Here is a 15,205-nt window from a genome sequence, read left to right on the forward strand (position 1 = left end):
TTTGAACCATACTATGATACAAACATGTTAAAAAGGTTGTATGAGTTCATTCATGTGTCCGAATTGAAACACATTAAATGTCAGTCATTGTGAATTTTTTTAATAATAAAATTTAGTGTTTAACCTACACAAACACACACATATAAGTTAATTTGAGTCTAAAATGGGTAAAAAATGTGTAAAAAGTTCTCTTTCAAGTCTTTAAAGGGGACCTATTATGCAAAATTCAAAACTATACCTGTTCTATCTCCATGCAGTATATATCTCAGATTCTTAATCACCTTATTCTGCCACGCCCACTTTTAATTCTCCGTTCTTCCGCATTTTGTCATCCGACTTCCGCTAAACTGACGCGGCACATCCGGTAGCTAGATCTGTAGTTAAAAGATTGTTTATAGCGAGCTATAACTTTAGCGAAATGACAAATAACGTTAATGCAGTAAATGTTTTAAATTGGGAGCACAGAGAAAACTTTATGATGATCAGATGGTCTCATGTTGTCATTGTTAACGTGGGTAGACGATATGAAGAAGTGGCCAAAGGAAACTATGGGACTGTCAGGAGTTGATAGAGCAGCATGTAGTGAAGAAGACTGGAATTATTTTAAATCAGTTTTGTTAAACAAGATACCTTTGTGATTTGTGTTTTAGAAAATGTACAGTTTAATAAGTTGTGATAAAATCAGTTGTAAGAGTGTTTGTTGTTATCAGGAAGCTGCACCTTTTACTGACCTTCATGTGTTTTACCATTTAATTTCCATATGTAATAAACCAAGATAGAATTAATTTGCTAACTTGACATGACTTATTCCATTTAAATCAGAAGACTTAATTCCTTTAAATTGTAAGAGCTCACATTATATGTTTTTTTTTTTTTAAACTGACAGCTAGCATCTGGCCACATTGTAAAGATAAAAACAAACCCTTCACAACTGATCATATTGTAAAGGTTTATAAAAAATAACTGATAGGTAACTTCTGGTCACATTGTAAAGGTTTATAGAAATAACAATTTACAGATAGGCTGTCACTGACAGCCTGGTGTGACCCGAGGGTGAGTTGCTAAGCGTTTCCTTCGAAACTGCTCAACGTTTTGTCAGCCATATTATTTGGCATGCACTCTTCTTAAGCATGGTGGTGTATATCATTCCCTATTGTGTGTTCAACGCAGAGTTGAAGTTCCCTATCGAAAGGGAATGTCTCAGGTTATGTATGTAACCATAGTTCCCTGAGAACCAGGGAATGAGACTCTGTGTTTCCTTGCCATGCTTCGGGCTGCCTGCCTGCAGAACAGTCCCTCAAGACATTACAATACTGACTGTTTCTCCAGGCGCTCCTTTATACTTCCGGGTCACGCCATATTACATCATAGGCTGTCGCCGGCCAATAGGGATTGGAGTTGTTGGATAGTTGGCTTTCAGACATCGGGTCACATGTGACGTTCCCCATTGTGTGTTCAACGCAGAGTCTCATTCCCTGGTTCTCAGGGAACTATGGTTACATACGTAACCTGAGACATTTTGTATTGTCCCTTTGCATCCGCCTTGTTCACAAAACAGTCTGGATTGAAATTATTTGCGCAGACATACACAAATTTGTGTATATTTTAGAGCGCGTTACCTTTAAATATTAATCCACTGCATCCTCAGTGACCCAGATGTTGGGAGAAAATGAAAACTCCTATGTTCACTCTTACATCCAACAACAGAACACCGGGATTGCCTATGAGACATTGTTGTCGATAAAGCTGCTCAAGTGTCGAGAAAATGGAAGACAGCATACAACTTGCTGAGGGCGGAAACTATGGTAATGCAGGACTGTCAGAGAATCAAAACGGGATGTCTAATGAGACCCCTTTGGTTTAATGGGGATTTTAAAAAAAGAGGAGTGAGTGTATTTTTTTCATTGTAGGATGGTTGTGTTCACACACTGCCAACACACATTTAAGACACCAATACGCACGTTCGTAGCCGTATTGTGCAAAACTGTGCACAATAGATTTAGCTTCTTTGCTGACAATGTTGAGAAATTTCCCCCGGTTTCACAGACTAGGCTGTAAGGAACCCCGCATCTCCCCAAAAACGGAATCCGACACGCCTGGGCGAAGGTTAACGCGTGTATGCCTTTTCAGCGTCTCTGAATGTTCACTTAATTTCACTCGTTTAATCTGACTCCTATTTCAAATGATTATTACTCTTAGGTTGTGTTTCCAATTAGAAATTAATCATTTGTTATGTATTAATTTAGATATTCGATTATTCTGATTACCTTATATCTTCAATTATTTTGTTCACTGCAGTCCTGGTATCGCTTTAGAAGAGTTACTTCGGCCGATTTGAGCACTCTTCCCGGACACAAACTCGTCAGTCTGACCTTAAACATTGGATGCAGGGTAAATATCTACCTTTAAGTCGGTCGCGCTCTGCTTACTCGTAACAAAAAGCATAGTTTTTATATATTTACGAAAACTGCAACTTATTTAAGGCAGTGATAGTCAGAAATCAAAATGGACTTAATTGACGTGCCCCATGCTCCATCTATTAAACCTTTCGTATGAACAATCCTGAACACAGATTTGAGGTAATACCTTCGCTTTGATCTACTAGAAATAATGGATTAAGAATAATACAGAATAAACCAAATATAACATTTTATTTGTCAAGTAAAAATATATGATGCCAATTACATTACAATTAGACAATTAAAGCCAATTCAGAAATGTTAAATGCATAACATCGAAAGATTACTCAAAGAAATGTATATATACACAGGGATGGGTGAGTGTCCTCAGACATTCACCCATCTCTGTGGGGCTACAGATGATCCCACATGACTGCTTTGCTCTTTACCTTTTATACCAGAACCAGAACAAAAGGATCGTAAATGTTTATTACACCAACACCTGTTTTGGGGAGAGGAGAAGAGACACCACCCAAAAAGAGGACAGAATTTTCCTTAATTTTCCATCTTCTTCATAATTCTAGTGACTGCTGTGAAATTGAGACCATTTTACCAACCGCACTGAGACTTTTAAAATGATACCAAACATGAAAAGGGAAAAACAATAAATACATAAGTTACATTATACGTGTTGAATAACTTTCAGTCAGGGGGAAAGAAGAGTTTGTGTGTGTGTGTGGTGGGGGGAGGCGTTGTCCTTTTGGAGTTAGGGCAAGGCGTTGGCCCCTTGCTATTTCTCTGAGATCTTCTTCTCTAGGCGAGTTTTATTGCTTTATTGCAGGATGCTTGATCTCAGTTTTCATTTAGCAGGAAAATCAAGCCTTACAAGGCTTAAACTAGTCCTAAACTAAAATGCACATTTGAGCCTGTTTTAACTGAAAGTAACTTGTACTGACATAATATGTCATTCCCATTGTTTTGTCTCAAGATGCACACCAGTAATGTGTTTTTCTAGTGTATGTTTAAAATAGATACTTATAATTACATATCCTAATTGAACTAAGGCCTAATCCTGTCTGTGAAACTGGGCCTACATTTTTAAATAAAAAGGGCATTTAAATGTATAGACAATTCATATGCCTAGAGGTGCACATGGAATTTTACCCTGTCTGGAGTGGATCCTCTCTTGTTTGCTGGTTTCTAAACTGAGTAAGTCATTGTTTTTGGAATAAACAAACAACAACAAATAATTGCACCATACTGTATTTTGCACTGTAACACAAAGGCACAATCAACAAAGATGGGCCTGTTTTAGTTTTATCACACAAGTGTATAATATGTGACAGTTTACAGTAAACATGTGAAAAGTTGTCTTTGATTTTAAAAAAGAAATGTACATTTGTATGCAATGTTTAATATTGCAGGATTGTACTGATTTATGTCACTAGGTGGCACTACAGTCATAAGAACTTATATCTCAGAACTCAACAAGTTTTTTTTTTTTTTTTTTTTTTTTTTTTAAATGCATCACATATATTAAGCAGTGCCTTTCACATTATCTATATTATTGTCCCTGAAAGGCAATATCAGTGATCTTGATTTGAGTTAATTTTGCTTTGGCCATTATTTTTAATGACAAAGCTATTATTAGAAAGACAAACATATTAAGAAGGACTATTGTATCCTTCTCAAATGGCTACACTGTTGTCCACATTTTTGGGGCTCAGATAGGTGTAGGGAAGCTCCAATTTCTTGTTCCGCTCCTCTATGAGATCTGACAACTCCCCCAGATCCTTTTGAAAACTCTTCTAGGAGCTTGCAGGGGACATCTTCATCATGTAGATTTTCTGGGCATTGTCCCAGAGGGTACTACGGACAGGGTATCAAGATTGTAATTGTAAGTAACATGTTGATAATAAACATGTTTATAATTATAACAATGTTTAAAACACTGCGTATGACAGCACACTAATATTCTGTAAGAGCCCACAGCAACACTATGCTTACAGTTTGCTAAATGTCCTTTATAATGTAACAGTCAGATATTGCAAAGCAGAGGAATGAAAGCAGTGTAAGTAAGCCATTGTTATACAGAGTAATATGACACAAGTGATGTACAAACTCACGCGGTCTGCACAATCCTTGCTCAACAGTTTCAGGATAGCCATCCCATTCACCTGTCGTGCTCACATCAGGTAGGGTCTCTAGGATTAATTTCCTCAGTGGATCTGGCCTTTCACCTTGGGAGGGGGCTTTCTGAGGGCAGTGGGGTAGTTAGGCATCCAGCCTGCCAAAGTCAAACTGGGGGAAAGAATTGGTTATAAATTTGACATATAAGCCAAATATTCACAAAGAATGATTTAACAAAAAATAGAGCACATAATTAACATCACTTAGGCCAGTTGTTCCTAAACTGGGGGGGCGCAAGGGGTTGAGGCTGAGGGATAGTGTACATTCAGCAGATAATTATGCAAAAGAAACCCTCTTTAGTGCTCCATCATTAGTTGTAGCTGTTTGTGGTTGTAATTGTTGTTGTGCAATAACAGGCCACTAGTTGGCACGACTGAAGAATCAGAATTCCATTGCAGGGAGCCGTGTAAAACTATAAATAAACGATACATGGTTCTGCCTCATGTACAAATTTGTGAAAGGACTGCAGGTGCCCGATCAATGTAAAGCAGATGATCAATATGCTTAATATTTACAAATACCAAAACAATGTGTCTACAGCTGACGTGAGCAGCGCAGCGAGACAAGAAAATAGAACCCAACACGACGCAACACATCACAACAAATCCTGGACAGTAAACTGATGCCCTGTTCTATTTCGGACACAGACACACTCCAATGACTTTGACACAAAAAAACAAATGGAATTTGCAAGTGTTTGCTTTGTTGCGTCCAGTAGACAGCAGCTGTTGTGGCATCCAGGGCACATCCATTGCAGTGAAAAGACGAGACAATATGACAAGACATATCTCGCCCTCAGATTCACCTAGTACAAAGGTGGGTAATGAAGCCAAACAAGTTAAGATGGACAAGTAGGCTAAAGTTAAGTAGTACTATATTACAATATTCATATCATTTTTAAATCAAGGTCATGTCTGAGAGGGTGCATGTATATTCATCAAAGAATCTTGAAAAAATAGTTTCTTCACAAATATGAAAAATACAACTGTTTTTAACATTGAAATAATTAGAAATGTTTCTTGACACAGACATCTGGAGTAATGGGGGGCCCAGCAGAAAAAGTTTGGGAACCACTGACTTAGTTCTTGGAAAGTGAATATGGACAGGTTTTTCTTGTCATCGTAAGTTACTTGCTCTAGGGTGTTAACGCTCAGAGGTCAGATGGCCGCGCTGGTGATACCACCTTGTTCTATTCTTACCAGTGTGAAAGAAAGTAAAAATACTACAGCAATTTTGGTCATACAAATAAGAGTTATATATTATTAAAAACTGTGGAATGTCTTCTTTTATTTGTGTACACTCACAGTAAAAACAAAATGTTGTGCTTTTTGCAAAATAAAGAAAACTAACATGATGCGTGATCTGTCGTCTCCCTCTCAGTGAAGTCCATTCTGACAGACTGCCAAACTTTGTGTGGACTTCAGATTAGCTCAAGAACAGTGTTTAGAGAGCTTCATGGAATGGATTTCCATGGCCGAGCAGCTGCATCCAAGCCTTACATCACCAAGTGTAATGCAAAGCATCGAATGCAGTGCCACCACTGGACTCTAGAGCAATGGAGACGTGTTCTCTGGAGTGACAAATCACGATTCTCTGTCTGGCAATCCGATGGACAAGTCTGGGTTTGGCGGTTGCCAGAGCATCCCAAACATGCTCAATGGGTGACATGTCCAGTGAGTATGCAAGCCATGCAAGAACTGGGATGTTTTCCCAGATGGGGCCATGCATTATCATGCTGCAACATGAGGTGATGGTCATGGATGAATGTCACATGGCACAAATGGGCGTCAGGATCTGATCAGACATCATCGAATGTGAGCATTTTCCCACTCAAGTCGGGTACGACGACGAACTGCAGTCAGGTCGAGACCCCGATGAGGACGACGAGCATGCAGATGAGCTTCCCTGAGACGGTTTCTGACAGTTTGTGCAGAAATTCTTTGGTTATTCAAACCGATTGTTGCACACTGTCTGGAGCTCTTGGAGGTAAAGATTCTGGATGTGGAGGTCCTGGGCTGGTGTGGTTACATGTGGTCTGCGGTTGAGAGGCCGGTTGGATGTACTGCAAAATTCTCTGAAACGCCTTTGGAGACGGCTTATGGTAGAGAAATGAACATTCAATTCACGGGCAATAGCTCTGGTGGACATTCCTGCAGTCAGCATGCCAATTGCATACTCCTTCAAAACTTGAGACATCTGTGGCATTGTGCTGTTAGATAAAACTGCACATTTTAGAGTGACCTTTTATTGTGGCCAGCCTAAGGCACACCTGTGCAGTAATCATGCTGTCTAATCAGCATCTTGATATGCCACATGGTGGATAGAAAGGTGGATAGATTATCTCAGCAAAGGAGAAGTGCTCACTAACTCAGATTTAGACAGATTTGTGAACAATATTTGAGAGAAATAGGCCTTTTGTGTACATTGAACAAAATAATAAATGCAACACTTTTGTTTTTGCCCCCATTTTTCATGAGCTGAACTCAAAGATCTAAGACTTTTTCTGTGTATATTGCTATACAGAGATGAGTGAAATTAACTAAAATCCATAATAAATACTGAAATAAAATGTGTTAGCAATGTATTAAACTGCACATTAACATTTATGCTCTATAATATAACAAATATAATACATAAAATGTCATAGAGGTAATAGTAATGTTTAGACAAGTTCTTTGGCCTGTTTTGAACAGATTGTTAAGTGTTTACTGTGAAATAGTCTAGTGCTATATCAATGAAGCCTTTGTTTACAATGAATAATGAAATTTCAGCTTTGCATCACAGAAATACATTGTATTTTAAAGTATATTAAAATAGAAAACCATTATGTTAAATGGTAATAATATTTCACCCTATTGCTGTTTTTTTTTTTTTTTTCTGTATTTTTGATCAAATAAATGCAGGCTTGATGAGCATGAGACTTCTTTCAAAAACATTATAAATAGTAATGTGTCCAATTTTTTGACTGTCATTTAAAATATTATAGACCTATACAAATTTTCTTCACATGATGTGCAATAATATGTGCATGCATGAGATCACAAAAATCATGTTTTCTGTTAAAAGTGGACATTATATTAACGTTAACCCTCTGGAGTCTGAGGCTGATTTGGGGCTTGGAGAAGTTTTGACATGCCCTGATATTTGTGCTTTTTTCAGATGTTAAACATAATGACAAAAATGCCATTACACTGTATTCAGCACAAACTAGGCTACCATAATGTGTGAGGAACATGTATGTACATGTTTGTATTTTTGAAGGAATAACGTTTATGCGTGGTTATTGAAAAAACTTAAACTTAAGTCACTGAAATAAGGCCAAAAAAATTATATTAAATCTGTGTTCACAAGACTTCTGGGTATTGGAGGTTGCAGACTAGAGTTTTGCTTCAAAATTATGTAAAAATGATCATATAAAACAATATATTGATTTAGTTTTTGTAAGACACTTTTTGTCAAGAAACACAGTATGCATGGAGGCGAGAATCATCATGAATAATGGGTGATTCACACCTGAGAAGACAAAAGAATCGCATAAAGAGCTCTAATGACCTGCATAAATAATGAGCTCTTTCAGTCAGGTAGGCTGTGAAAAAACCCTCTGTGATCATGTCTCAAGCTCATCATGGTGTATATCAAACATACAGAAAAACAGCAATACTGTGAAGTATTATTACAATTTAAAATAATGGTATTCTATTATATTCTTTAAAATATAATGTATTTCTGTGATGCAAAGTGTCTGAACAATTATGTTACCTCTATGGCATTTCATATAGCCTTTTAGCTTTAAAAGCATGCACATTTTGGAGAAATATTCATGGATTCTTATATGTTTATGTCAATTTAAGATATTCAACAGATTAAAATGGTGTATAGTAGTGATGCGCGGGTCGTCTCATAACCCGTGGACCCCGCGGGTCGGGTTGGGGCGGGTTAAGAAATTGTAACTTTATTTGCGGGGCAGGTTGGGGCGGTTCATTAAAAAAAAAAAATCCATGTATGTTGCGAGGAATTCCCTATAGCATATATTAAATATTTGGGAATATCTATTTTTCATATTTTATTAGGTTCTTTGATAAGGTTACAATATGTAGGCCTGTAGCAAGCGTAACTTGCATGATGTCCCCGAACCTTTGGCGTCACGAAAGCGGCGCGCCAAGCAGCTCCCGCTGCCAGCCACGACAACAAGAAACGGACAAATAAAACAAAATAAAATGCTACATTGAGGGCCAGTTCTTCTGGGACTGAGAGGACATTCTAAGCTTCCTGCAGTCGCAGTCAATTGCCTTTCCTGTGTTTGCCAATGTGTCAAAAATGATTCTCTGTATCGAGCGCACATTCAGCTCTGCTGGCTGGGTGCTGGAGTCTAGGCGAAATGGATTAAACCTCGGTACAGTGGATGCCATTCTTTTTTTGCACAGTGAACATAAAAATGGTAAATGAACATTTCCGTGTGTTAAATAAAACAAAAGTTAAGTGGTTGTGTAGCGTAGGCTGTAAATGGTTGTCCAATACATATCTGAAAGGGATATATAAAACACTTAATGTGAAAGAAGCTTAACGTGGCTTAATTTACGAATGCAGTGTTATTAACAAACCAAACTTAAGTAAATACCATACAAATAAAGCATACTATATAGAATAATTGTTTTGTGCAGAATTTGATCTTTGATCTCTGACTTAGTCTACATTAAACAACGTTAAGCTTTTTCTTTATAGCGGTTTTATATGGGAGGAAAACACAACGTGAAATTAAACGAATTTACGTTTACATATTCTGGGAAATTAAACTGCTTTTCTGTAGTATACTTTATTAGTATGATGTTTAGTAGTATGAAGTTTGGTCTGTTTATATCACTTAGCACATTAAGCCATGTTAATCGTTTTAGAATGTCCCAACTGAAATACAAAAATTGTTTAGCCTATTAGATGAATACAAAGCGCTGCTTTGTAAATGTTGAAAATGTTTATCATTATCTTGTTATTACTGATTTATGGTTCATATTCATAATCATATGTTTGTTGCCAGTTTACAGGGCGATGTTTCCAGGGCACTTTCTGGCTGAAATAAAAGCTGTTTTAATTTACATTACAATGCCTATGTATGTCTATTTAATGGTCGCGGGTGCGGGTTGTAAAATATAGATACAGTGGATGCAGGGCTGGGCAGGCCAAATAATTTCATAAAAGCGGGACCCGTGGTGTTGGAAAAAAAGCCAACCCGCGCATCACTAGTGTATAACTCTTAATTGTATGTGCAACATTGACAGAGTATTTTGAGTCTCTTTCACACTGGTAAGAAAAAAACAAGGCTGGTATTGCTCGGCAGATACCTCAGTACTCCATGGAGTGTTAATACATCAGTTGATATGATCCTGTTATTCAGCATGCTCACAGAGGGTTTTTTTCTGATTATGCATAAGTGACCAGATAATGGACCTGCACATTGAGTCAGGTAGGCATGTGATATTGAGACCCTCTGTACCTGGAAGTCTCAAGCTCATTATGGTGTTATATCAAACAGTGCAGAAACACCAATGCCAGGTATGTGATGTTCACTTATATCTTTGAACATGATTTGTTTCTGTGTACTTAAAATGTATCTTTGACTCTCATTTATATAACTATATTTTAAATAAACTTCAGAACAAAAAAATTATATATTTCGTTTGTCATTGCATTCTTTCTTAGTTCACTCAGTCACATTTCTGACTGAATGGCTCATTATGTGGCTCATTAGGGGCATGGTCTTAATCTCATCAGGTGTGAATCACAGCATTATTCATGAAGATTCACACCTCCTTGCTATAGCCTGTCCTGAACAAAAAGTGTCTTAGAACATTTGAAATCAATACATTATTTTATGTGTCTGAGTAGGCAGAATGATTTTTACATTTGAAAAAATATTTTGTTTGTCTTTTGAGGCCTTATTTCAGTGACTTAATCTTTTGTTTTTTCAGAAACCATGCATATATACGTAACTCTCTCAAAAGTACAAACATGTACATACTTGTTCCTCACATATTATTGTAGCCTAGTTTCTGCTGAATACAGTGTAATGAGACTTTTGTCATTAATATGTTTATAAGTAAAAAACACAAATGTCAGGGCATGTCAAACTTCTCCAGGGCCCCAAATTAGCCTCAGACTCCAGAGGGTTAAAGCATCTTGAGGTAATGTTAATAACAGACAACAGTCTAAAGCAGAGTCTGCAATTCCCATTCACAGAGCCAGGACAACAGGGTTTTTTGAGCTCAGACTTTGAAATACAGCTAGAGGAATGTATGGAGCAATTTGTTGGATTTGAGAAAAAGTGTGTGGGATTAGGATCATGGACTGCAGCTTTAATGGCTCTGTGTGACTGGAAGTGAATCGACTTGTACTAACTGACCTGTCCATTGTTTAAAGCAGCATGTTGGGCTGATACAGTGAAGATCACCATGGTGACAAACTTGACAAGCTTGTTCACAGTCTGAAAAGATGATGGTATTCCTGGGAAGAAGAATAAAAAGGCTGTTTCTGTGAGGATTTCAGTTTAGGATGTCTATAATGCATGTGCGCGCACGCACACACACACACACACACACACACACACACACACACACATTTGTTTTTGTGAATTGTGGGGATATTTCATAGACGTAATGGTTTTTATACTGTACAAACTGTATTTTCTCTCCCCCTACACTACCTCTACCCCTAAACCTAACCATCACAGGAAACTGTGCACACTTTTACTTTCTCACAAAAACTCATTCTGTTTGATTTATAAGCCTTTTGAAAAGTGGGGACATGGGGTAATGTCCTCATAAGTCACCTCTTTTTGTAATACCTATGTCATACCCATGTCATTATACACATTTGTGTCCTGATATGTCCCAAAAAATGCACGCACACACACACATTACAGTACATTTGTCTATTGACCTGGTTCTATACTTTTCCATGAAACAGGTAATTACAGTGGGGTTTACAAAAGAGTTTGTGCCTCAAAGTAAATATGTCTATCCTATGCTGTGTAAATACTGAGCTGAACACCCCCCGCCCCCACCCTCCACCCTTCACCCTCCACCCCACACACACACACACACACACACACAAAAATGAAGACTTCAGATGCAAAAGTCTCTAAGTGCCGTCTGAAATTTTCTTCTAAAATAAGCATTTTTTATCAAGCTTGTATGTTTATGTTCACTTATTTCACTTCAATGGTAATGAAAATGACCCATTAATTGCCATTAAAGTAGAATAACCTAACCTAAACATACAACTTGATAAATACTTGATAAAAAAGCTTATTTTAGAGTCTTCAAATATAGATAAATAAAAATAAAGGGAACCTTAATTAAATGTCCTGATATGGCAACAAATCCTTTGGAAATGCATACTCATTGTTCTAGACACATTTTTATTCCACCAGAAATCACACTTGCTGCATCTTCAACTGCAACAGCCCTGATAACAGACTGACAACAGACCTGAGCCATCTCTTCCCAGGAAGCCATTGGTGAATATCTCCCTGATCCAATCCTGCAGCTCTGTGTCCTTCTGCACGTGTGCATCAAATTGATAGTAATGTGACAAGAAAGCCCCAACAAACCTGTAAGCAACACAGTCATTGAAATAAATGCAAAGCAAATCTACAAAAAAAGTAAAGCTGTTAATATGTAAACCTGGAAAACATCTGACTATTACACCCATAAACCTGTATAATTGACACTTTATTTGTTGAAATATGAATCAGAAAGTGCACCCTAAAAACAGGATGTATTATGTACACACACAAACACACACATGGAGAGAACAAGAGTAGAAAGCATAAAGCCTATCAATAAAACACTAGATTAACTCCACTGGTAGTCATACTTGTTGATGATGTTCCACAGTTTCATTCCATCATCTCTGTAGTAGAAGTAGGGTACATTCTCCAGGCCTCTCTCAGAGATGTTATCAGGAAGACAGAGGGCGCTGTAGGTCAGGGAGGCGGTAGCACGCTTCAGCAACTTTGCCAATGACTCTCCACCTACTGCTGCATACTAAGAGTAGTATCATTAATGGAGAGAGAAGACCCATGACATAAAGTTAGGTTAAAGGCTATAAACAAAGTTCTGGCACCACAAATCCCATAATAATTTCCCCAAAAGTTAAATAAAAATAATACATTCAGAAAAGAGTAGTTTGTTCAAGAAGTCAGTCATCACAGAAAACATTTAAGAGCCATTATACTTTTTTTAACCAATCTTACAAGATATGTTTGCAGGTACATAGGATTGTGAGAAGAAAATAGCTTCTTTCAACAAAAAGTATATTGGATTATAATTGAAGATTGAACCTTTAGGGCCCTATTTTAATGATCTAAGCGCATGGTCTAAAGCACATGGTGCAAGTGCACTTAGCGCGTGTACAAATCTACTTTTGCTAGTTTAAGGAGAGAAAAAATGATCAGCGCGCACAGCACATGGTCTTAAAGGGTTGTCCCTATTCTCTTAATGAGTAATGGATGTATTTTGGGCGTAGTGTGCAATCTCATCTCCCATTCCCTTTAAAAGCCAGGTGCACTCGCGCCATTACATGGCAGAATTTGCAAGCGGAAAAACTCTAGTGAGGAAACGGATCTGCTCGTGCGTGAGGTTAAAGCGCATCTACAGACCATCTACAGGAAAAGCCGGATTCTACCAAAGCATTTTTATCTCTATGCACACAATAATAATGTTTTACATTGTAATATAATACTTTTATTTTATTATTTGGCATGTTTGTGTGCTGCTGCGCATCCCTGTGCTTGTAATAAGCAGATTGTAAGCACATTGTGTACCCGCATAAAGTTTAGTTTAATAAATTGTTATAATTTTTTTTCCGCAGCCAGGTGGCACCAATGGGTGGTAAACTCCAGTTTAGATGCACTTCTCAGCACTCGTTAGGAGTTTTTCAAAATGGTTAGATGCATTAAAAGATGAGATTCTATGCTTTAAAATGATATCTATTTTGTGTTATTCCACATTGGAAAACAAACATGGATGGGTCCGGGAACATTGGATACACACTTCATCCCGGAAAGATGAGAGACATGTTTTTAGCCAAGTATGTTAAATCATTCCATGAGTAATATCTTGATCAACACAATATATTATGTTGATTTTGGGTTCATTTTAATCTTGAGAATCTGCTTTAAATATTGATTGATCATTTTCTATGATCTGTTCATTTTTCATGAAGTTATGAGCATGTGAAATCTGCATATTTGTATTTAGTTACCGGCTGTGCTATTTTTGTTGTAAACGCATATTACTCAGACTCATTAGAGGGTGAAAACAAGAAGCATGTTGGAGGGTTGATATGAAAGTTTAAAGTCTCTGGTTTTGTATGCAAAAATTATTTTTGTGCTACCTATATGGATTCAATTTTTATTGGCTCTTAAAGAGAGACACGCAAATTGGAGCGCCAACGCTCCATCCAGTCTTAAAGGGTTAAATAACAAAACAAATGTTGCACCATTGACTTTAGACCAGGGGCCCGTTCTTCGTACGTCGCTTATTACATCCGAGATCAAATGACACATCCAAGATGATATCATCGTGCTAATCATGATCCGGCTAATTGGGTTCTTCGAACACACCTGTTGTGTATGATTAGTATCGCTGGATTGAGTTATCTGAGATAATTGCACGTTCATGTGTTGGCTTAAAAGGGGATATGTATCGATAGTAGAAACATTGATCAGCAATGCAGCGATTGGCTGGAGTCAAGACGGCAACGTAATGACATCATAGAATGAGAAAAGACACCTGACGAAAAACTTGACGAATTTCTAGACATTTATAAGGAAACAGCCAAGCGAATAAATGACAGAAGAACGACATAAATGTTAGATAAATGAAATGTGCACTATTTTTTTTTTTACATGATTACCCAATTATTTAGGCTATATTCACAATTTCTATTATTTGTACATTCAATTTTTTATTTCAATGTTGTAATTAGCAACTAATTTACCTTTGAAGCATATTTGACAGCATTAATTAAAGTTTCTTAAGGGTCAAGATCAAGTTATCTGCATCTCCTGCGCTTCATCAAGCCACTCCCATAATATATGTCGCGGTTCAAATGCACAAATGCATGTATGGCATAGACATCTGTACATCATGTGTGTAAGACTCCAATAAAAATTATTACGTAATTATTCCCTCACGAATGAATCTCTCAAAGAGTAAAACTGTCTGTGTCTATATTATGACACTACACGGCATTATAGTGTTATTTGCAAATTTATTTTTAAATCATTATTATTGTCCCTGGTTTACATTAGGGTACTCTTGTGGGAAAGTAGCAGAGGCTGGGACAGACTTTAAACATCACCTCCGCTTAAAAAGATGCAATCTAATCCTGTTTACATGAAATAAGCCTGCTCCCGAGCAGGTTTGAGCTTACGGACCTGTTGCTATGACAGCAAGTCTAGGATGAGCTTCGAAGAACCAAACGATCCAAGATCATGCCAAATCGTTAACAATCAAATCCAGCTAACTGAGTTAGCGACGTACGAAGAACGGCCCCCAGGTTTCAGTTGGTCAATGCCACAGTCGTTTTCAGTTGCCTCAAAATAGTAATGCATCAAC

The 15,205-nt window shown here is 37.5% G+C and overlaps 1 protein-coding gene and 1 pseudogene across 2 annotated transcripts in view; both read right to left on the reverse strand.

Annotated features, from left to right (window-relative positions):
* Positions 1-15,205, reverse strand: part of LOC125244061 (stonustoxin subunit alpha-like) — a 1,172,099-nt gene that overhangs the window by 132,755 nt on the left and 1,024,139 nt on the right. The gene's annotated exons all lie outside the window — the stretch shown is intronic.
* The window catches only part of LOC125245221, a 28,335-nt pseudogene continuing 16,675 nt past the window's right edge, over positions 3,546-15,205 (reverse strand).

This window comes from Megalobrama amblycephala, linkage group LG1 (genome assembly GCF_018812025.1).
Source record: "Megalobrama amblycephala isolate DHTTF-2021 linkage group LG1, ASM1881202v1, whole genome shotgun sequence".
NCBI lineage: Eukaryota > Metazoa > Chordata > Actinopteri > Cypriniformes > Xenocyprididae > Megalobrama > Megalobrama amblycephala.